Genomic DNA, 22,456 nt, shown 5'->3' on the forward strand with positions numbered 1-22,456 from the left:
GGTGCTGGGAATATGACTTGGGTCCTCTGCAAGAGCAGTGCTTGATCTTTACCCACTGAGCCATCTTTTCAGAATTGTTGCTGAGTTTTAAAAAAACTACATTTTTTGTAGTTTTAGTAGAACTTTTATGAACAAGACAATGCCATCTATGAATAGATATTTTTCTCCCTTAGCCCTACTGCTGATGGTTTTGTGTACTCTTCTCATTGGTTCTGAAAGAGCGACTTATGTTTACAGAGTGGTGAAAGTGAGATCCTTGTCTTGCCCCCAGCCTGGTGAGGAAAACCCTCAGCCATCATGGCCTTTCCTGTCATGCCACAGCTGACATCCTTAGGTGTCTTTAGGTAGGCAGATCTCTCTTCTTATTTTAAATTATGAAAGGATGCTAGGTTAAACCCAATACCTTGTTCTGCATCAGTCCAGAGGACTGTGTGGGTTTCTCCTTCACTCTGCTAAGGTAGCAGATTGCTGACTCTCAACAACATACCATCTTTGTATTCCAGGAACAAATCTCACTGGGCTGAGGTGTACATCCCTTTCACCAAACCGCCGAGTTGGCTTTGCTCATATTTGTGGAGAATATTTTCATCTACACTCATAAAGAATCTCAGCTTAACATCTTATTTTCTGGTGATTTCTTGGTCTGGCTTTAGCAGCAGAGCATTGTTCAAAGAATAATAAGGAAGTGTAACTTCCACTGATTTGTTCCCAGGACACATATTAATAAATACTAGGGCAAATTCTTTGATAGAATTTCTCAGTAGATTCATCTGGCTCACGGCTATACTCATTGGTTTGTTTTGGCTACTGATAATTTCTTGACTTTTTATAGGCCTGTTAAGACTTCTATTTCCCTATCATATCACTACCTGTCTATCTACCTACCTACCTACCATCTATCTATCTATCTATCTATCTATCTATCTATCTATCTATCTATCTCTATCTTTTCCTTTTTTTTCTTTTTTTTTAAAGTTTGCTCAGATAATTGCAGGCTACTAGGTATCTGTCCCTCTGGCTAGGTTGCTTTCTTGGCATGCACTTGTTTTTCTTCTTCTGTATTTTAATTCGTTTCCCCTGTAAAGTCAACAGTGATGCTCCCATTTCATTTTTGTCCTTATTCATGTTCTCTTCATTGCTTTGTCTGTCAGCCTAAGATGTTTTTCAGTTTTGTTTTATTTTCTGAGGATCAACTTTTGGTTTCTCAATTCTCTTTTGTTTTCCTACCCTCTTTTTTTTTTTTTAATTGATCTTGTTCTGTTCTTAGAGGCATCTCAACACCAGTTGTCCTCTATTCTGCCTCCAGTGAGAGGTTTAAACACGTGGTTTGGGATATCCATGTTGCTCACCTCAGGCATCAGTCACATGTAAGTTTCCAAATTTTGATATCTTATCCCATATAATTGTGTGTGTGTCTAATTTTGTAAATTCTCCAGCTTTGCTTCATCAATGAGTCCTAACGTTATTCCACGTGGCTGAGGTTGCTTCTGACAACTTTAATCTTATTTGTTTATATTGATTTCAGTCTTCTTTTAATGGATGTTGCTGAGTCTTTGCATGGCTCAACTGATGGACCCAACTGGGAGGCAAGGGAATGAGGGAAAAACAGACAGATGGACACTCAGAAATAGATGGGGCAGGGGCTGGAGAGATGGCTCAGTGATTAAGAGCACCGACTGCTCTTCTAGAGGTCCTGAGTTCAAATCCCAGCACCTACATGGTGGCTCACAACCATCTGTAATGAGATCTGATGCCTTTTTCTGGTGTGTGTGATGAGAGGTTTGTTTGGGCAAACCTCATCCTTCTCCCTTAGTTACTTACTCTATACCTAACCTCTGGTTATATGAATTGCTAATTGAAGACTGAACAACTAAGATCTACAAATAAGTGAATGCATGGCATAGTTTTCTGTGTTATATTACCCAGGATGATTTTTTCTAGCTCCATCCATTTATCTACGAATTTCATTTTTCAACAGCCGAGTATTATTCCATTGTGTCCCTTAGTAGACATCTAGGTTGTTACCTGGTTATTATGAATAGAGCAGCAATGAAAACGGTTGAGCAAGTGTCTCTGTAGTATGTAGATTGTGGAGTCCTTTGGGTATATGCCCAGAAGTGGTTAGCTAGGTCTTGAGGTAGATCTATTCTTGGCTTCCTGAGAAGCAGCAACTCTGATTTCCATGGTGGTACGGATCTGTCTACTTCTACCAGCAATGGATGAGTGTTCTCCTGAGTCTTCACCCTTGACAAGTGTGAATGAGCTGTCGCGTGTTTGATTGGCTTAGACCATTCTGAATGGTCTAAGAGGCAATCTCACAGTAGTTTTTACTTGCATTTCCTTGATGACTAAGGATGTCTGGCGTTCCTTTAAGTGTTCCTCAGCCATTTGTATGTTATCTTCTGACAAATGATCTTCTCTATTAGATCTGAATTCCATTTCAAAATTGGGTTGTTTGGTTGTTGGGGTTTTTTTGTTTGTTTTGCTGTCCATTTTTAAGTTCTTTGTATATTTTAGGTATTAGAACTCCTATCGAATATGTAGTTGTTAATTTTTTTCCTTCTGTAGGCTTCCACTTTGTCCAATGATGTTGTCCTTTGGTGTACAGATGCTTTTCAGTTTTACGAGGTCTCATTTATTAATTGTTGGTCTTTTTGCCTGTGCTAATAATAGTGTTCTCTTCAGAAAGTCTTCCTGGGCCAATGAATTCAAGGCTATTCCCTACTTTTCTCTTCTGTCAGATTCAGAGTATCTGATCTTATGTTGAGCTCTTTGATACATTGGAGTTGAGTTTTATGCAAGGTGATAAGTATGGATCTGTTTTGAATCTTTTACATGCGGCCATCCAGTTAGACCAGTACCATTTGCTGAAGATGCTTTCTTTTTTCCCACTGTGCATTTCTGTCTTCTTTATCAAATATCAGGTATCCATAGATGTGTGCATGTATGTTTGGGTCTTTAATTTGATTGCACTGGTTGACATGCCTGTTTTTGTACCAGCACCATACTGTTCGTATTACTATAGCTCTGCAGTTCAGCTTGAAATTAAGGATGGTATGGTGATACTTCAACTGGTTATTTTATTATTCAGGATTGTTTTAATTATCGTGGGGTTTGTGTGTGTGTGTGTGTGTGTGTGTGTGTGTGTGTGTATTTCCATATGAGACTGAAAATTGTTCTTTTAAGTTCTGTGAGGAATTTTACTGAAATTTTGATAGGAATTGCATTGAGTCCGTAGATTGCATTTGGTAGGACAGCTGTTCTTACTATATTAATCTCACCAGTCTAAGAACATGGGGAACCCTTTCACCTTCTGACATGTTCTTAAGTTTCTTTCTTCACTGCTTCAAGTTTTTATTATACAAGTCTTTCACTTGTTTGGTTAGAGTCACCCCAAGATACATATTTTTTTGAGGCTATTGTGAAATTACCTTTTATTTTTAATACACAATGCCCTGTTGGCTGCTAAGAGCAATAAACACATGACTAGTGTCTCAGTGTCTTCATTCTTCAGCTAGGTCTTTACACCTAGAAGTGGGAGACAATGGTCTGCAGGGAAGCAGACCTCATGGTTTACTTTCCCTCACAGTTCAGCAGCCCTGGGATGCTGTTGCGGAGTGAGCCTTCCCAGAGCGGAGTGTAGAAACAGAGGCCCTTAGCGGACATTGTGCCTAACACTCTCATGTTGACAAATGAAGAAACTGAGGGCACGTCACCAACCTGGGCAGAGTCATCAATTGTTTGACTGTCCTGGACCTAGGGCTCCTTGGGAAGCTTCATTCAATGTCAGCAGAATATACCGCACCAGCGGAATGAGACTCAATATCTCCCCAAGCTAGCCAGGGTGGCAGACAGATCTCAGAGTTAGGTGGGACAAGGTAGAGGTACCCAGCATCAAGGTCTTTCTCCTTCACCAAGGCAGCTGCTGCATATATATGGTTTACTGTTCCTTGCTTCTATTTGACTCTCAGTGTCCCTTGAGGACTCATGTGAGAAAGGATGGTCCCAGTGCATAGCATTGTTGGGAGGTGGTGAGCCTTTAAGGTCATTGGGCTGAGCCCTCAAAGGCACCATCCTGACTCTGCTTCCTGCCACTGTGCATTGAGCAGCCTTGTTCTGTAAAGGCTCTGTCCACTGTGTACCACCTCACTGCAGGCCCAAAACAATAGGCCAGCTGACCATATTTGCGACTACGGGCCTAGCAAAACTTTCTTTTCCCATTTGAAGTAACTGTCTCGGCATCATGCTATAGCAATGCAAAAACGTTGCACCCATAAAGAAATATCAACTGCAGGGTGAAGACAGGGCCCCACAGCTTCCCTGCTCCCCAAGAGGAGAAAGGAATGCCTGGTACAGTGCCAACACACTCGGGATCACAGGCACCCAGTCCCGCCTCTGGTGCTGAGTGCCAGGTCTTCAGCCCTGCCAGCTTTCTCTTACGCATGCGCAGCCAGCTCAGCCTGCATGCGGGTATCCCCGCACCCCGCTGCTCGCTCTGTGAATTATCCAGCATGGCCAGTGGTCACTGGGCAGTTTGGTATTAAGATGATGTAGGGGATTGTGTGTTGAGGAGGGGGGAGCAACTGACATCTAATTAGCCTTCATCTGAATCTCCACGCAGCAATTACGACTTCTGCGCAGCGGGCGTTGTTATTGAGGGTCGTCTGTGAGGCACGTCTAATTATTATAATCACTGCACGCCTAATGATGCTAATGGGGCACGGTGTTGCTGTGCTCCCTGGTCAGCGGCAGGCTGAAGAGGGCGGGGAAAGGAAGCTGCTAGAAGGAATGGGCTGCGGGGATGTTCCTTACAGAGGCACTTTGTGCAGATCATCTCACCTGAAGCTCTCCCAATAATCCCCTCGAGTGATTTCCTCGTGGCTGCCTTCTGAGTCTTGTACTGTAGGATGCTGTATCTGAGAGGGAAATGCCTAGCCAAGGAAGCCCAGCTGAGATACTGCAGAGCCAACATTAGCACCGAAGCAGCTGGACACTCTCTGCAGAATCCCTCTCTTCCTTTCTTCCTCTTCCCTTTCTTTCCTGACTAATGCTTATTAACTAGCACAAATCAGGCACAGGTCACAGATGGCCACATTCCAACTGGGGGAGGCCAATCAAATGAATGGACCGACACACACACACACACACACACACACACACACACACACACACACACTTATAGAGGGTGTTTGATACGGATCAAACACTTTACTGTTTCCATTTACTTTTACATATAATATGATTGTAAGATTTCTCCTGAAAGAGCAGCAGGAGGAGACAGACTGCAGAGCGGGAGAGGAAGGCACCCACCATAAGTACAGGCAGTCATTTTTAACCCGTCAAGATTGTGCGGTTTGACTATAGCCAGAGGAGGAAATGAGTAGAGACCTTTCAGAAACTGTTGAGGGACTTAATGTCCTGCTGGTGCAAGAGTCCCATGGCAGCAAACTGCAGGGAATGTTCACAAGATGGCAAAGAGAGGCCAGAGAGATGGGGAAGAAGAGCAGAGGGAGAAAATGGGGCAAGGAGAGGCCAGAGAGATGGGGAAGAAGAGCAGAGGGAGAAAATGGGGCAAGGAGAGGCCAGAGAGATGGGGAAGAAGAGCAGAGAGAGAAAATGGGGCAAGGAGAGGCCAGAGAGATGGGGAAGAAGAGCAGAGAGAGAAAATGGGACAAGGAGAGGCCAGAGCCATGGTCAGGAGATGGGTTCTGTAAGGGTTTAGTCATGGTAGTGTCTTAATATTTTATTTCCAATGTGTTGGGAAGCTTTAGGAAGGTTTGGAATAAGACTTTGCTGAGGAGGAATGTCACCATATTTCAGTTATCTGGCCTTGGTATGGCAGATCCCATCAAAGCCAGGGCACAGGCCAGCTTCCTACAAATCCCTATGGCTTTGCTCAGGGATGACTCATGCCGCCTGGGTCCCTCTCCCTCCAGCCCGGTGTGTAGTTCATTCAATTATGGTTCACCATCTTCAGCAGAACAAGCCACTGCCCAGTACTGCTGCCAACTGTCAACCTCATGGTCCTGATTTGCAATTGTCTGGAGAGGGGTTTCTGATAGGTTTACCTTGGGCCAAGTGATTCCTCCCCTTCTGCAAGGTTCAGTCATCAAAGGCTGGAAGTTGATCACTCCTCCCCCCATGCTGTAGTTGGGGTTCAGCGGGACTCCTGTTCAGAGGTGACCCTGTCTTAGTTCTATAGGTCCTCTCTGGTTCTCTGAGGTTCTGAATTTACTGTCCAGTACTTAAACAGTGCCTGGTAGAATGGGTGCTAAGCATTAGTGTAGCTCAGAGAAACTCAGTGCAGATCCACCTCTCACCCACCAGACGGCTGGTAGGGTCAACTGCCTGGTGTTCTAGCCTCTTCTAATCTGCATTAGAGAGTGACAAACTACTCTCCCATATGTGGCAGGAGAAGGCATCTCGGTGATTCAAATAACAGGAGGCTGCTCTACTGAGCGTCCAGGAAGAGACAATGCCTGTCCTGTCACCCACCGCCCAATGTCAGGGGCTGTTCTCCTTACTGTCACCCCCTTGTCCAATGTCAGGACCCAATCCTCACCATGGCACAAGCTGGCTCTTTTCCTGTCAGTGGGCTGGAGTTCATTAGTGGAACATTAACCTAACTGTGCAAGTCCTTGGGTTCCAGCCCCAGATCCCAAATCCACCTCTCAATCTCCCTCTGAGTTCATCCATCTCTCTCTCTCTCACTCATATTTTTAATTATATATATTTTTTGTTTTGAAATACTAGATTTTGAGAGATTGTTATTTATTTTTTGCCTTTTGTGGTGTAAATGTTGGTAAGGGCCATCCCCTGTGGGAGGGGCAACTGCTTTTCCATTTCCCACTGGCCCCAGTGGTTCCTATCACCACTTGCCCTGCTCTGGACCTTGCCTAAGAGTTGATTTTATATAGGCATATGAATCCGTGATATCTGAGCGAAAGTGGCCGGGGGACAGGGGTGCAGGAAGCAAGGTCAGGTTTCTGCCAGCAGGGCTCAGGAGCTGTGGGTGACCCTCCTCCAGGCGCCGCCACTTCCTGCACTTGACTCCCAGGCCGCCTGCTGAGGAGGCGTCTCAGCAGGGGAGACCAAGGCAGGGCACCCGTGGGGACCCTTCAAGGAAATAGAAAATATTTTCCCAGGCAAAGTCAACACTGCTATTTGTTTTAGTTGCTTAAATTATATGTGTTATTTATTTTTTAAGTGGCCTGTCACTATTGGTGAATGGGGAAGACGCCGGCCTCACAATGCAACCAAAATTTTCGATATTGCTATGTAGTTATTAACAAATGAGCTCCTCATCTTTGCAAGAGGCTCTGTGCATGAAGCCCTGGAGCTGGGTGTCTTGCTATTGGCTGATTTCAGCCATTGAGGAGAGCGTGGCCTGTGAACTGGAGAGCAGACTTGGGAGATGCTATACCTTGCCTCCTCCATCCATCTGTATTAACATTGTCCTTTAAAAATATCCTCAGCCCAGAGGGAGCTTTGGCAGTATGTGTGCCCGCCTGTGCAAGGCTCCGGACCCTGTGCATCCTGCACTGTGCCTTATGTAGGTGATGATGTTACACTGACGTTTGCTGCTTTATGCTTCTCAAAGACACAACTTGTTCAGAAAACAGCGTGTACCAGGTCCTCCTTGGAAGTGCTGATCTAGGTGCTGAGAACAGTAAAATGATCAGGGAGATCAACGCCTCTACTTCCAAAGCATTTGCTGGACACCAGGCACTGTTAAGGCTCAGCGTACGCAGCTCAGCTCAATCCTCCTGACATCTGTGAATTGGTCCTGTTTGTAGATGTGGAAACGGAGGCACGGAGGCATGTGATATATACACACTTACAGTAAGAATGAAAATCTCTCACTTAGAAAGAAGAGTGGATTAGAGGCCCAAGATAAACAGGGCCTGTAACAGGATCAATGGTTGGTCAGGTGACCAGGAAAAGCCTCTCCGAGGAGACAGGAGATTGAATCACAGAAAGGTCTTAGGAAGAGAAAAGCGTGTGCCAAGGCCCTGGAGCAGAATGAGTTTGGTGGAGAGAAATGTGAAGGGACAAGAGACGAGGGAGGGGCAAAGGGGTGGGATTTTGCTGTAGAAACCTAACTGTGCTATGACCCCAGTGCTTCCCAATGGTGAGTGTTGCCTGGCCGGAGGTGTGGGTGTGGGCGGTGCCCTTAGATGCTTGAATCCAGCTTCCAGTGTGGGTGTCTGGCCAAAGGAGCATTGGGTTTCTTTGCTTTCTGCTCTACCTTCTGTGGCACCTTTCATACAGGAACCGATGCCAGAAGATGGTTTGAAGTGGTCCCACAGACTCAAATCCAAGCCTTTATGTAGTGACTTTTCTGAAGCCAAGAGCAGAAATAATCTTCCCTTCCCTACAGTGTTTTCTTGGACACCATGGTCAAGATGAGACAGGTTAACCAAGGAACAGAGCTTTCCATGTTTTTGTAATGGTAAATGCCTCTGGGCGGGGGAGGGGGGGAGGATAAAGGTCCCATGCAAGTGGGAATCACAGAATGCAGCAAACCCAGGCCTCTAGAAGAAAGGGGAGATGACATTCTCTTTCTGTCAAAGCCAGGACCTGTTCAGAGGACTCCTGGTGTCAGGAGTCTGTATGTGGGACAAGCTCAGGGTAGGGCAGCCGGGCTGGGGGAGGGGGTGCTCCTTGCCTTGACACGTGTGAGATGCTTAGTGACATGTTTGGTCCAGAGCTAAAGTTGGGAAGCTGAAGCCATCTTCAGCTGGAATGTCTGGGGGTGGTGCAGGAAGGGACATCTGCCGGGAATCCCTAAAAGCAGGACTCTGGTCCTCGGACCCTCAAATTAGGAAGACTTTAGTTCAGCACAGTGGAAGGTTTTGTAATGACGGAGCTGTCTCATAGCTAGAGATGGGGACTCAAGAGCCAGGCAGCCTGGACAGGGCCTTTATCATTGATCATCAGAGCGGGGATGAAGTGGGTTAGCTCACGGAAAGCACTCAGGAACCTGCTCACCGAATGCCGCCTGTGTTCACTATGTCCTTAGTACATACACTTGGCCAGTCCAGGCAGAGGAGGCCCTGCGATGAGAGAGCAGACACCAGTGCTCTCTGCTGTTGGTTTGAGGAGTCTTGGGAACTGTTTCCTCCCTGAAGGCCCGATTCCATTGCCTGCCATTGGCTTAGAATGGAATGGCAGTGTCTCCAGCTCTGGGTCTTATAGTCATGGCAGTGTGTTTGTGTGTGTGTGTGTATGTGTGTGTATGTGTATGTGTGTGTATGTGTATGTGTGTGTGTGTATGTGTGTGTGTATGTGTGTGTATGTGTGTGTGTATGTGTGTGTGTGTGTATGTGTGTGTATGTGTGTGTGTTTGTGTGTGTGTATGTGTGTGTATGTGTGTGTGTATGTGTGTGTGAGTGTGTGTGTGTGTGTGTGTGTGGTTTTCACTGTTTGTTGCCCATCAGCATGTCACCATGAGTTCTTTCAACTTAGGGAAAGGATGTGTCACACAAGTTGTTAGTTTAGCTTGTCATGAGTTTGAATCTTTCTGAGGGACTCAGGCTGAACACCTTCCTTCATGGCACAGCCAGGAGCTTGAGCCTTGCTATGGGGTTAGTGTTACTTGCTGAGAGCTTGTTGTGATGGCTTGACCAAACACACTCAAGGTATTAGAAAAGCATGGTGCTGGGTGTGCCCGAGGTGGTTTCAGAGAGGACCAGACAGATCATCAGGGAGCTGTCCTAACAAATTCCAGCTACAGATGGAATCGGAACGTGGACAGATTATCGGGAGTTGGCAGGTAGCAGAAGATGAAGCTGATTGGAATAAATGGATGACTAAGGGCTTGTCACTGAAGGGAATGTCTGGTCCTGGCCTTTTCCGGTCTATTTCCTCTTTGCTTTCTGCCCATGTGAACTGAGAAGCTCTGCTCCCTTATGCCTTTCTGCCACAGTGCCGTGCCTCACCACAATGTCTTCATGTGTGCCTCGACTGAGATCTCTGAACATTTGAGTTACAACAAACCCTCCCTTCTTTAGGCTACTTTTCTCACGTATTTGTAACCATGGTGTTGGGATCTGGCTAACTCATCTGTAACAGCCACCATAGCAGGGGAGGGTCTAATGATGAAGGAAGAGGAGAGGGAGGAAGAGGAGGATGAGCAGGAGGAGGAGGAAGACGGGGAGAAGAAGCAGAGTGAAGAGGAAGAGAAGAAAGAGGAGAAGGAGGGGGAGGAAAAGGAGGAGAAGGAGGAGGAGGGGGAAGGGATCTGAAGAATGACTGCCATTATGGTGTCATCTCTCCCTCTCCTGGACACCCACATCTTTATAGGCAACCATCACACACCACAAACTTTATCCCAGCTCATCCCAGGAGCATCCTGTGAGCTAAGGACTACCACCTTCAGTCCATTTATGTGTGAAAGGGGGCTTATAGAGCCAAAACTCCATGTTTAAGGCCGCCATGCAAACAGGAGGTGGAGCCAGGTCAGGTGCTCCTGCCTGACTGCTGCTGTCCCAGTGGACAGGCAAGACTGGCTCCTTGAAGACAGGTGAGAATGGGGTGCACAGTTGGTGTTAACAGAGTGAGACAGAGAGGAGCTGAACAACTGAAGACTTCCTAGGGAAATGTCCTTTGCTTCCTCAAGGTCAGACTGATAATGTCCTCGGTAATTCCCCTTTCTCAGTGGGGGCTACGAGGCCGTGATAACCACTTGATTTCAGCTGAGATCACATGTTTTTTTTCCCCACTGTTCCCAACTGGGCTCTCCCCTGAGATCCTGGTGTTAATGAAATCAAACAAAATGAAAATGGGTAAATTATTGCAAAGCTATGAACACCTCCGAGGGCCATGGCTCACTAGTTTCCAATAGCACCTCATTTGGGAGGCTGCAGTGGAAGCCGAAGCAATCCAGTCCCATGGGCTAGGTGGTGGAAGGAAGGGACAAAAGAGACAAGACACTGCAATCAGGAGGTCACCGACCCAGGCTTTTGTATAATTATAGAATTTCATTTCAGGCCAACTGGACTGGTGCTGGGGCTTGTTGGCAAATTAGTGGTTAAAAAAAAAAAAAAAGCAATTTTTATTCCTTCTCAAAAGAGTCATCATCCCAGCTGTGTGTCAGCAGCACAGACGGGGACAAAAACACAGGTGAGGAAGAGCAGCCTAGGCTAGGGGCAGCTAGTTGCTTTCATCCACAGCAGAGAGTATTTTATGTGGGATCAGGGAGAGTGCTTCCCTCACTGACCATAGGGCACGACCCTGGCCTTCCTTGGGATGTCTTCAACATTAAAGCACTGAGATAAGAATGTGGTCCATGTCACCTTCTTCTTGGGTGCTCTTTCCCCAGGGGCACGGGGGTTCTCTTTTTCCTATTGGCAGCCAGAGCAGTCCATCTGACTTGCCACCTTCTTTTAGACTTTTAGCTTCTCCCATCCTGTTTTTTTTTTTTCTGTCCCCTTTTGAAATACTGAGAAAAAACTTATCTCTTGAGAGTATTGAAAACCCTGCTGATCACCAATGAGGGACAAACTCCGCTTATCAAAGTGAAATGTAGTGCTTTTTGCTGATATTCTTCCCCAAGCCTTCATACGGGCCTTGCTTTTAATTTTTTCACGAATAGACTTGAGGATAGAACTTATTCCTTGTATCGCCTTCATTATGTCGTTTTACGCATTTGCTTTATATCTTCCCATGTGTTTGGTGTTTTGACTTTTTCCCTGGATTTTTATTACTTTAATAATAAAATCCTGTGCCCTGTAGTGAGCAGCGACTCCTCCCATCGTATACTTAGATGTTCGGCCAATACTAATCCCCATTTTAAAGATGTTCACCTTCCCCTCTGAACCGTTCTGACACAAAGCATCCCAGAAGCTGGGGACCAACAGCTATCCACACTAGGAATGAGAAAACCCTCAGGGGACCCCTGACCTTGTAGAGCCAAGGTCAGCAGAGTCTGTCAGTGCTTCTTTGTGGTTCCTTTGCCTTGGTTTGTCTGTCTGTACAGTGGGTTGAGGTGAGGCCTTCAGAGTGCTACAGGCTACTGGCATGCTCTTGGATCGAGGACACTGCCCATCTTAGTAGCCTGCTGCTGAGGGACTCACTGTAAGGCGTGAAGCTGCACGTGAAGCTAATGCATCAGGGGGAAGATACCATAGAAAAGATTTATGAAATATTCACAGAAGTTTTCTGGCTGCTCCCAGAAAAGAAGCTGGAAGCTTGCTTATAGCTTACAGCAGTCTCCGGGCACCAGTGACAAGCCCAGGACTCCTTGGAACAGCTGGGTAGGGGTGATCCATTTATAGGTGACAAGCCCAGGACTCCTTGGAACAGCTGGGTAGGTGATGATCCATTTATAGGTTCGATTCTCTGCAACATGTGATGAGAGCAGATAGGAGGGGATGTGCACAGGAACCCTCATCATGTCTGTTTATTTTGGCTGCACAGGTAGCAGTGGGTAGCATATATATTCTGAACCAGGGTTTTGGGGTTTCTGAGCTTTTGGGTGTCTTCTGGGTAGGAGGCCAGGTCTGCCTGACATGCACGCCAACTGACATCCCCGGTGCTCCCTCCTCAGCCATTGTTGTAGAAGCTGTGGTTGAAGAAGGCAGAATGAGGAATGTCTGTGGAGGTGCTAGGTGTCTGGTCCTCAGAGAATGAAGGTGAGGGTGGCTGAGTCAAGTGTGATGTGTCCTACCTATAATTCCAGCATTTAGAAGGCTGGGCCAGGATGATAACTCAAGGCCAGCTTGAGTTACATGGTGAGTTCCAGGTCAGCCTGGTCAGGACAGTAAGACCCTGCTGCAGAACAAAAAGGTGAAGGAGGCTAGATTTTTGCCTCTGAAAGTAAACTGTGGTGGTTTGAATAAGAACGGCCCCCTCATTGTGCTTGGATGCTTGGCCCAAGGAGAATGGCATTATTAGGAGGTGTGGCTTTGTTGGAGGAAGTGTGTTACTGTGGGAGGTGGGCTTTGAGGTTTCCTATGCTCAGTCTTCACCCAGTACAGTTGAGACCCTTCTCTTGGCTGCCTGCAGAAGACAGTCACCTCCTTGCTGACTTAGGATCAAGAATTCTCAGCTCCTTCTTTAGCACCATGCCTACCTGGATGCGGTCATGTTTCCTACCATGATGTTAATGAACTGAACTTCTGAAAAGTGTAAGCCAGCATCTTAGTTAAGTGTTGTCCTTTATAAGAGTTGTCTTAGTCATGGTGTCTCTTCACAGCAATGAAACCCTAACTAAGACATAAGCCTTGTGCTTTGAAACCTCCAAGAAAATTTGATGATGCTTATAGAAGACTAACAGAAAGAGCAGGTCCTGGGCAGTTCTGCTCTTCAAAGACCCAAGAGAAAACCTTCCTGAGACTGGAAGGGGATAAGATTTGCCTACAGATTCCTATAGTTCCACGATACTGAAAGAAAGTGAGAGATTACAAAGTCAGGAACCTCTCTGGAAGAGGCAAGAATTGGTCATAGATTTGGAGAAAAGGTGTTTTAACCAGGTACAAGAACCAGAAAGTCCAACCTGGTTAGAGGAGAGAATGATGTGGTTTGTTTGTTGTTGTTTGTTCTGTCTTTAGTGGTATTTTATCATGGGGGAAATGCAGCGTATTTTCCCCAGTGCTCTGGCTTTTCTCAGCACACTATCTTTTGCATGCATCTCTCAGTTTTGCATCCCTCTGGGATGCGTGGTTATTGAGCATGCTCTATAGGGAGTTGGCAGTTCCAATTTCAAGGTCCTGGCATCCTGTGCCTCAAAGCATGGGGAATTAGCTTGTGAAAGTAGCTGAGTTGTGAATGAGAAGTCCAGTCACCACGGAAGTCTTCTCTACAGTTCTTGGAGCGTCTGCAGGATAAACTGCATTACATGGGCTCCTTGGGGAAGCCTCATGTTGGTCATAAGCAGGAGGAACAAGAGGAGAGCCTAGGCTGGAACCTTGCTTAGGGTCTCCAGAGAAAATCAAGACCTGGAGAGAGAGGACGCATAAATATCTGAGGCTGATGATTTCCTAGTTTGGATCATTTTAGGTTTAGGGCTAGAGCATTGACTCATTTGGGTCAAGGGCTCACCTGGCTTTTGCTGAGGCACCATGTCTGGGGGGCTTCTGGGGTCGGGGAGCCTGGAGAGGAGGTGCTGTCACTGTAGACAGCTCCTGTGGTGGCCCAAGAAGCCAAGCATCCCCAGGGGATGCAGGAGCAAGCAGCCATAGATGTGGGTAGAATGATGTTTCTTTGCTCTATGTGCAGTCAGAAGAGAAGTTCCTCACTGGGGCTGAACATAAGGTAGAGGAGGTTACACTTCCTAAACATTGCATGTGGTTCCTGCCCCCCTTATTTTGCTTCCCGGGGTTCAGTTTTTCAGAAAGCACTTGTGATCAACTTGCAGTGTCAGCTTGGGTTCTGTGAGAGTCCACCTGGAGCTCATTTTTGTCTTCTTCTTGTAGTGGTATTTTTCCCTAATAAATTAAGATTGCAAGAAACCCATCACTGGGTGAGAAGGTGGAACGTCCGGGTAGAGGAGAGGAAGAGGGAATGCAGGAGAAAGAAACTTGCTTTTGGACTGTGGTAGCAAAGCAGACACGAAGTTGGAAGCTGGAGGCTATTGGCTCAAGGGACAGGTCCACCGGGAAGAGTAGGATGCTAGATTCTGCACCCAGAAATTGTGTTACCTGTTGATTCTAAACTAAGATTGGGTGGTGTTTCCCTTCACGCAGCGACTCACTGGGTTCCAGAGACAGGTAATTGTGGCAGGGCATGGGTGTGCAAGAAATGCACCTCAGCCAGCTGTGGGAATTTGGGAGTGTGGGGCAGGCATGGCAGCAGCCAGTCACAGGAACATAGCGGGTCGGGTGGAGAGATCGACTTTAGACCTCTGAGTCAGAGAGCCAGCCTGGGTGGGACAGGCTTTGGCTAAAAGAAAAGAATAAGGTCTGGGTCTGTCTGTTGGTACCTAGCCTGCACTAGCATGTTTTTTAGTATTTCATGCTACATCTTTTCTTTGCTGGTTCAAGACTGACTGAGCTAGATGCCCATGGTAGGGAAGTGAGGAAGTGTACTCTGTCAGGTCTCTATCCCATCTTTTTCCCATTGTCTTCTGCCTCTGAAGCCCAATGTGGGACAATTCCATAACCAATTGGCTGCTTATGAGGTAGGCACGAATGCTATTGAGAGAGGTATTTAATTGGTGTTGATGGGCATTATGTTCCCTCAGAAAGGGGATCCCTTCTTGGTCAAATTTCTGGATGTCAGATGTATTCTCTCTGCCCAGCATCAGAAAGCTTCGATTTTGGCTCTGTGGTGTTTTGAATAAGAATGGCCCCCAGAAGCTCATAAATTTCAATGCTTGGTCACCAGGGAGTGGAGCTGTTTGAAAGGATTAGAAGGGTTAGGAGGTGTGGCCTTGTTGAGACAGGTGTAATCTTGTTGGAGGAGGTGTGTGACTGGGGGTGGGATTTTTGGTTTCAAAAGCCCAATCCAGGCCCAGAATCTCTCTTTTCTTGCTGCCTATAGATTTGAATGTAAAGTTCCCAGCAACATCCCCAGTGCCATAACTGAATATGTGCCCCTCATGCTCCCTTCCATGAAGATAATGGACTAAGCCTTTGAAACTGTAAGCCCCCTCTATGAGTTGTCTCGGTCATGGGGCCTTTGCACAGTAGTAGAACACTAAGACAGGATCCTTAGTGTTGCAGAACGTCGCAGAGCTGGCAGACACAATATCTACTAAGAACCTTGAGAGAGTCATTTCCCCTCATTTGTATTTGACCCAGAGGAAACAACTACCTCCTTGTTGTCCTGAGCTGAGGTAGGATGTGCTTCCTTTTATTGCCCTATCTCCACACCTTGGGGCAGAGGGTGGACCAGCCTGCTTCCTTCGGTTTGTTCAGGGCAGAGAGAGCCCTGAGCCACTGTGTATAAATATTCCATTTCAGGCACATACCCAGCCTATGAAATACTCCAGAGCTTTCTACTATTAGTGTCCATACCTTGCTTCCTTGGGCTTTCCTTCGTGCTAATGGTTTAGCTCTCAGTGTCAGGGAGTTGACACCACTGGGAGGAGCTCTCGACCAATTATAGGTAGAGATTGGTGACTTACCTGTGAGCATCCTGCCCACAGGTAGGGTAAGGTGCTTGTAAGACATTCATGGGACCTCCCTTCTGAGATGGTATTCTGAAATTCTTCGGCAGAGGACTCAGGACCATAGCGCTTGCTCCATGGTCATAGGTTCAGCTGAGGAACTTGAAAGGTCCCAAGTACCAGTTTATAACTGACGCTGACACTGGTGGTTACACAGACACCGAGACCTAGCAATTGCACTTTCTGGTGTGTACCACGTAGCAGTGTGGCGCAGGCAAACACATTTATAAGAATGTTTATAGAACAGTGTTGCTCCCGATATCACAAAAAGACACCAATGCCCACAAACAGTAAAAGTGATGATTATAGTGTGATTATACATTGGGTTATTACATAGCAATGGAATATGTGAATCCCATGTGACAGTGTGGATGGAGCTCACAAGCATAAAGTTGTGTCAAAAAAGACACACAAAAGAACACATGCTGTGTGGCTCAATTTGTATCATGTTCAAAACCAAACAGAGTTACTCAGTGACGCAGAGGTCAAGATAGTTTTTAACCTTGCAGGGAGGGGAGGAAGTGGGAAACACCTTAAGAAAGTTGATTATATTCCATTTCATGGTCTGGACAATGGCTGGGTGTATTCACACCATGAAAATTAATGCATCTGTGTGCTTGAGATTTTTGTATCATATTATATACAACAGGCTTCCGTTTCTTTATAAATATATCAACACCATTCCAGTATAAACCTGCTGGGGGCCATGGGGAGAGGGAACAGATATGTTCTCAGGAGACTGCATGGATTAGCAAGTATGTGCTGGTGGGAGTCAGAGAGGAGTCCTGGGATAGGATTTCTGGACTGTTTGGTCAGGAGAAACACAATTTCTCTGAGCAAGCAAGCATTCACTGGGACACAGTCCCGGAACACAGGACAATGGCCTCTGCAGTCACTGTGGAGGCTCTTAGAATCTTAAAGGGAGCTAGAGGCCATGCTAAGGTGAAGTGTAACTCTTGCAGCAGATGGCAGAGGAAGAAAACTGTGGCTGAAAGGAGACAAGCAATCATGACATCAGAAGACCCATTGGAGGGTGCAAGACAGGCTGGCTCTTCACTAGTAACATTGGAAATGACTGGTGAAGGCTCTAGACAGTCTAAGGCTTTGGGAGCTGCCTTTACCTGTGTACAAAGACTGCTGGGAAGAGAGGTGGCAGTAGACAGGGTCTCACTAGCACATCTGGGAAAATGTCAGAAGCCAGAAGCAGTAATCAAGATGGCTGGCAAACCAACCCTGTGGCTCGATCTGAAGGGAGGCACAAAGAGGAGTAAGAGATCCCGGTGTCCCCAAGGAAGCCTTAGTCAGGCAGCTAAATGAAGAGATTGTGTAGGACTGGATTTGAACTTCTGCCTCCACACAAGATGCCTCAGGAAATTTCAGATTTTTTTTTTTCCTCTTGAGTGGCATGTTTCTGTTTCTGAGACACCAGAGTAAATACAGCTAAGGATGGTTCCTGACAAATGGATATCAGATGTAGGAAGCTGTGTGTTTCCTGCTTCCTGCCACTGTCCCTGAAGAAGACATTCAGATAGATGCAGGAGAGGAAAAAGCAGAGCTGAGGTCTGGAAGACTATACTAGCCGTTTGGTAAGATGGTGTCCTGGAGGGGAGAGAGGTCCACAGAGAAAGTTCTGGAGCTCTCCTGAGGACTGCTCTTGAAGGACATTGGTGTTGTATGTGATGGCCCTGCCTCCTGCTATGGGAAGAACCATCTGAAAGATCTGTAGGAAGCAGGACAATAGGGAACAGCACTCTCCCTGGGAAGAGTGTTCGAGCCTGTGCAATGGGAAACATCAGGATTCTTGGGCTCCAGGAGAGTGTGCAGAAGGCTCTGGACTGAGGATGTGATGGAACTGAAAGGATTAGCTGTAGGTGAGCAGGGCTCAGTCGGAGAAACAAACTACACCCAAGTAATTTAACTGAAACAAACCTGAGGAAGGCTAAAGAGGCTACTATGCAGTGAAGCTGATATTGTGTGTTGTGCTGGGGAGGTAGATTCGGGGGTGGGGGGAGGCAAATGCTTGTGCAGCATAAACCAAGCCCTCTGCTCAGTGGCCGGAGTGTCCCACTCCCTAGATGTGCCTCATCATAAGGAAATGAATCTGTCAAATAAAGTTGACTGGAACAGACACAGAAGTATTGGAATTGGTAGACAAGGTCATTAGGTAATTATCATGTTTATATTTTTCATATTTACAATGTCAACTGCATCTCACAGACTGTGAGATGAAAATGTATCATGTCAAGGGCATGGTAGATTAGATATTACAAAAGAAAAGACAGCCATTCCTTGTATACAGAGATTTACATTCTGTGTCAGTTGCTCATGACTAACCATGACCCAAGGGCATTAAATAAGAAATGTTCAAACAGTTCCTAATTGGATTAAGGTATACTGTTACTAATTTTCAATTGTATTTTTAGAAATAGCTGTTTATCTTTCTTGGGACTGTTTTGCAAGTTGAGCTCCATGCAGGTATGCATTAAAACAAGTATGCGCCCACCATGCAGGGCATCCTGTGGGGTCCTAGTATGCTGACCCTGTGAATGAAGGAAGGATCCTAACGGGACCTGAAGACACAGTCATCCAAGCCATCGAAACTGAAGCATAGGGACAAAAGAATACAGCAGGTGACCCTAGGGACACTTGGCTCCCAAAGGAGAGAAGACAGGAAGGGATTTAAATGTCCTTTTGAAAAGCCAAGAGCTAGGATGTTTCTCAAATTTGGTGAAATCACAGACCCGCATCGCTCAACCAAATCCAACAAAGCGCAGGAACCAGGAAGACACCAACACTGAGGTGTAGCTGAGTCAGCTGACCAGGCTCCTCCATTAAGATGAAAACTTAAAACTGGGGAGGGATAAAAATAAAGGAGAAAAAACAAGATGAATTTTGGGCTGCATAGAACAACAGAGGACTTCTTAGAGACAATGCAAGGGGGGAACACAAGAGAGGAACATTTTTAAGAAATCCAAATTGGAAGAAGAATTTATTCCACTTACGGTTCCAGAGGGAGAAGAGTCCATCGTAGTAAGGAATTATGACAGCGAGCAGCAGGTGTCTTAGTCAGGGTTTCTAGAACAGTGACGGATCACATGACCAAAAAGCAACTTGGGGAGGAGAGGGTTTATTCAGCTTACACTTCCACATCGCTGTCGTATCGAAGGAAGTCAGGACAGGAACTCAAACAGGCTAGGATCCTGGAAGCAGGAGCTGATGCAGAGGCCATGAGGAGTGCTCATCATGGGCTTGCTCTTATAGAACCCAGCATCACCAGCCCAGAAATGCCACCACCCACAATGGCTGCTCCTCCCCCATAAACCACTAATTAAGAAGATGTTTCACAAGCTTGCCTACAGCCCTATCTTATGGAGGTATTTTCTCAATCAGTCCTCTCCAGCTGACATAAAACTGCTCAGCACTATTCATCACGGAAGGAGCAGGAGCTGGGGTCTCATATCTTGAACCACAAGTATAAAGCAGAGAGAGTAGACTGTGAGGCACTAAACTGTCAAAGCTCTCCTCCAGTGATGTAATTCCTCCAGTAGGGCCATACCTCCTATCCTCCTAAACAACACTGAGACTAAGTGTTCAAATGCCTGAGACTCTACTCCCTAGACCCTTGTCATGTACTACATACATACCCTTGACATGCATGACATATCATAACACAAACTGCATTTGGTCCAACTAAATGTCCATGTGGTGTTTACAGACTCAATGAGGCTTATAAGTGAATAATGTCTTCTGAAACTCAGGACAATTTCTGAATTGCATCCCCTGTATAATCAAGAGACAAATTACATACTTCTAACATTAATGGCTCAGAGCATACACTGCCATTCCCAAAGGGAGATTGTGAAGAAATACGGGACCAAACCCCATCAGCTCCTGGAGCTCCCTCTGCAGTGTTGAGGGATTAGACGACTGCACCCTCCCAGCTTTGGTGCCTATAATATGTATCTTTTTGGGGAGCTGGCTCCACTTCCTGTAAGCAATTTTCCTTGGGCGATAATTAACAGCTCTGTCATTTCTAACGTCCCGGGGTCTTCAGAACAACCTAGGTTTCTCTTTCACAGTCTCATGCAATGGCTTCTCAGGGCCTCTTGCCTTCAGTCCCTTATGCCACTTATGTGGGTATTCCCTGCCACACATCTTAGCCTCAATGGCTGTCTAGAACCACGGGAAGAGATTGCACAGCCCCTTTCCTCATAGAACCTTCATGAACCTTCCGGACCTTCCTGATGTTGCAACACGTTAATACAGTCCCTCATTTTGATGTCAATCCCCAACCATAAAATGATTTCACTGCTACTTCATAAAAGTAATTTTGCTAATGTTGTGGATCGTTATGTAAGTATCTGACATGCAGGGTATCTGACATGCAACCCGTAGGTTGACTACTAGTTTAATTGAATTGTAAGAGAAAGCTGCCCACAGGGTGCCTCAGACACTGGATGTCTAAGAACAATGGGTAAGGGGAGCTCTGCGGGGGTAGAGGCACCATCCCAGCTCAGAAAAGGCTCAGGCTACTGTTGCATGGTGGAGGTGTAGAGGGGCCATGGGTGGAAGCAGGTGATAGATCACACTCCTTTGGCCCATTCTATCTCTATGGCAAGTATGAACCCCCCACATGCATGGTTACCAATGGCCCCGACTCTTCAGCAGTAAAAGGTTCATTTGTGGCACCAAGTATGACTCCAGGCATTGACAGGCAAGTCGCACACACGGAACAAAAATTGAAGAAGAGGGCTGGGGAGGTGCTCAGTGGTTAGAGTGCTTGGTGCACAGACACGAAGACTGACTTTTGATCCTAGAACCCGTGCCACTATAGATGGGTGTGGTGGCCCATCTGTGATTACAGCCCCAGAAGGTGGGGATCCCCAGAGCAATGAATAAATGGAAAGGTAGGTTTGCATAAATGAATGCAAACACACACACACACACAAACACACACACACACACACACTACTTACTTTTACATTACTTGACCAAAAAACAAACAATCAAACAAACAAACCAAAAAAAAAAAAAAAACAAAAAAAACAAAAAAACTTGTACCAGAAAGTTTATTTGGGCTCACTACTTCAGAGACTTGCAGTCCATCATAAAGGACAAAGAACAACAGGGCAGTTCTGGGCTTTGTCTGTCATCTTACAAATGTGTAGAGGAGCCTGTTCATATAGCAGCAGTCAGGAGAGAGGGCATGTAGACTGCAGCCAAGGGATGCATAACTCTAACAGGCGGATCTCTGGGAGCTATTTTCTCCAGCCAGACCCCATCTTTTAAAGGCTCCATAGTCTTCAAAATAACCCTACAAGCTGGACTTATCAAGTTCTTAATACAGTAGCCCATGAGTGCATTCAAAACTCAATGCATAATATAGAGAAATCCAGCTAGCTTGTGCAAGCTTGCTTCTCTCGGAGAGGAGACACATTGGCCTCTGTGTCTCCTGTGGGCATGGTCTCTAGCTTCTCCCCCCCCCCCGAAGTAGTTCACACTGGTGTCTCTATGAAGGTCCTCCAGACCTCAGCCTTGGGCTGGGCTGAATTACTATTCATCTTGTCTGAGGCATCCAGTCTCTTGTACTGGGCTGCCAGTTGTTGGCTCTCCAACTTGTGGGAGGGCATTGTGGGACTGCCTGCCCCTCCCTGTGTGATCCAATCTGATGTGTATTCTTTTATAAACATGAATATACTTTATTAGCTCAGTTCTCCAGGAAACCCTTGCTACCTTTTCCTTTTCTCTCTTTTCTCAGGTATCAGGCATTGGCTGGGACCTGATGGTTTGGCCTTCCTCCTCCCGTTTGTTCCTTTGTGAACATTTTTTTTTCTCCAATAACCTCTTGCTCATCCTCTCTTGGCTTAACATCTGTTTTTTGGGGAGGCTGGAATCACCACACCTTTTCTGCCCATTGTGTTCTACACCCTCCTTTCCTGTGCTGTATCAGGTTTCTTTCATGCCTCTGGTTCTAATTAATAGTCCTTTGTATTTGGGTTATCTGTGTGTGGTCTGCATCTTTCTTTAGACTCTAAAGCTTGTTCAGATGGGGAGCTATGCAGGGTTCCTGTTCCGTCCACTCTTCTGCTGTGCCTACTATCTGGCCTAGGACAGATCATCACAGACACTAAATAAATGTTCAGGAAGCTGTGGAAACTCTGGCAGCTGCAAACATCCGGAAATGCTCTCATGAAAGCTCTCACGTTCCGCCTTTCAGGGGTGGTAGCTGAAGACCTGGTGCTGCCTCCCATGTGGATCCCTGAGACTCCATGGCTGATTGGAACACATGTCAGGTTCCAGTATGAGGAGGGCAACCAGCTGGGGGTGGAGGGCGGGGCTGAAGTC

This window comes from Micromys minutus (assembly GCF_963924665.1).
Source record: "Micromys minutus genome assembly, chromosome: 24".
Classification (NCBI taxonomy): Eukaryota; Metazoa; Chordata; class Mammalia; order Rodentia; family Muridae; genus Micromys; species Micromys minutus.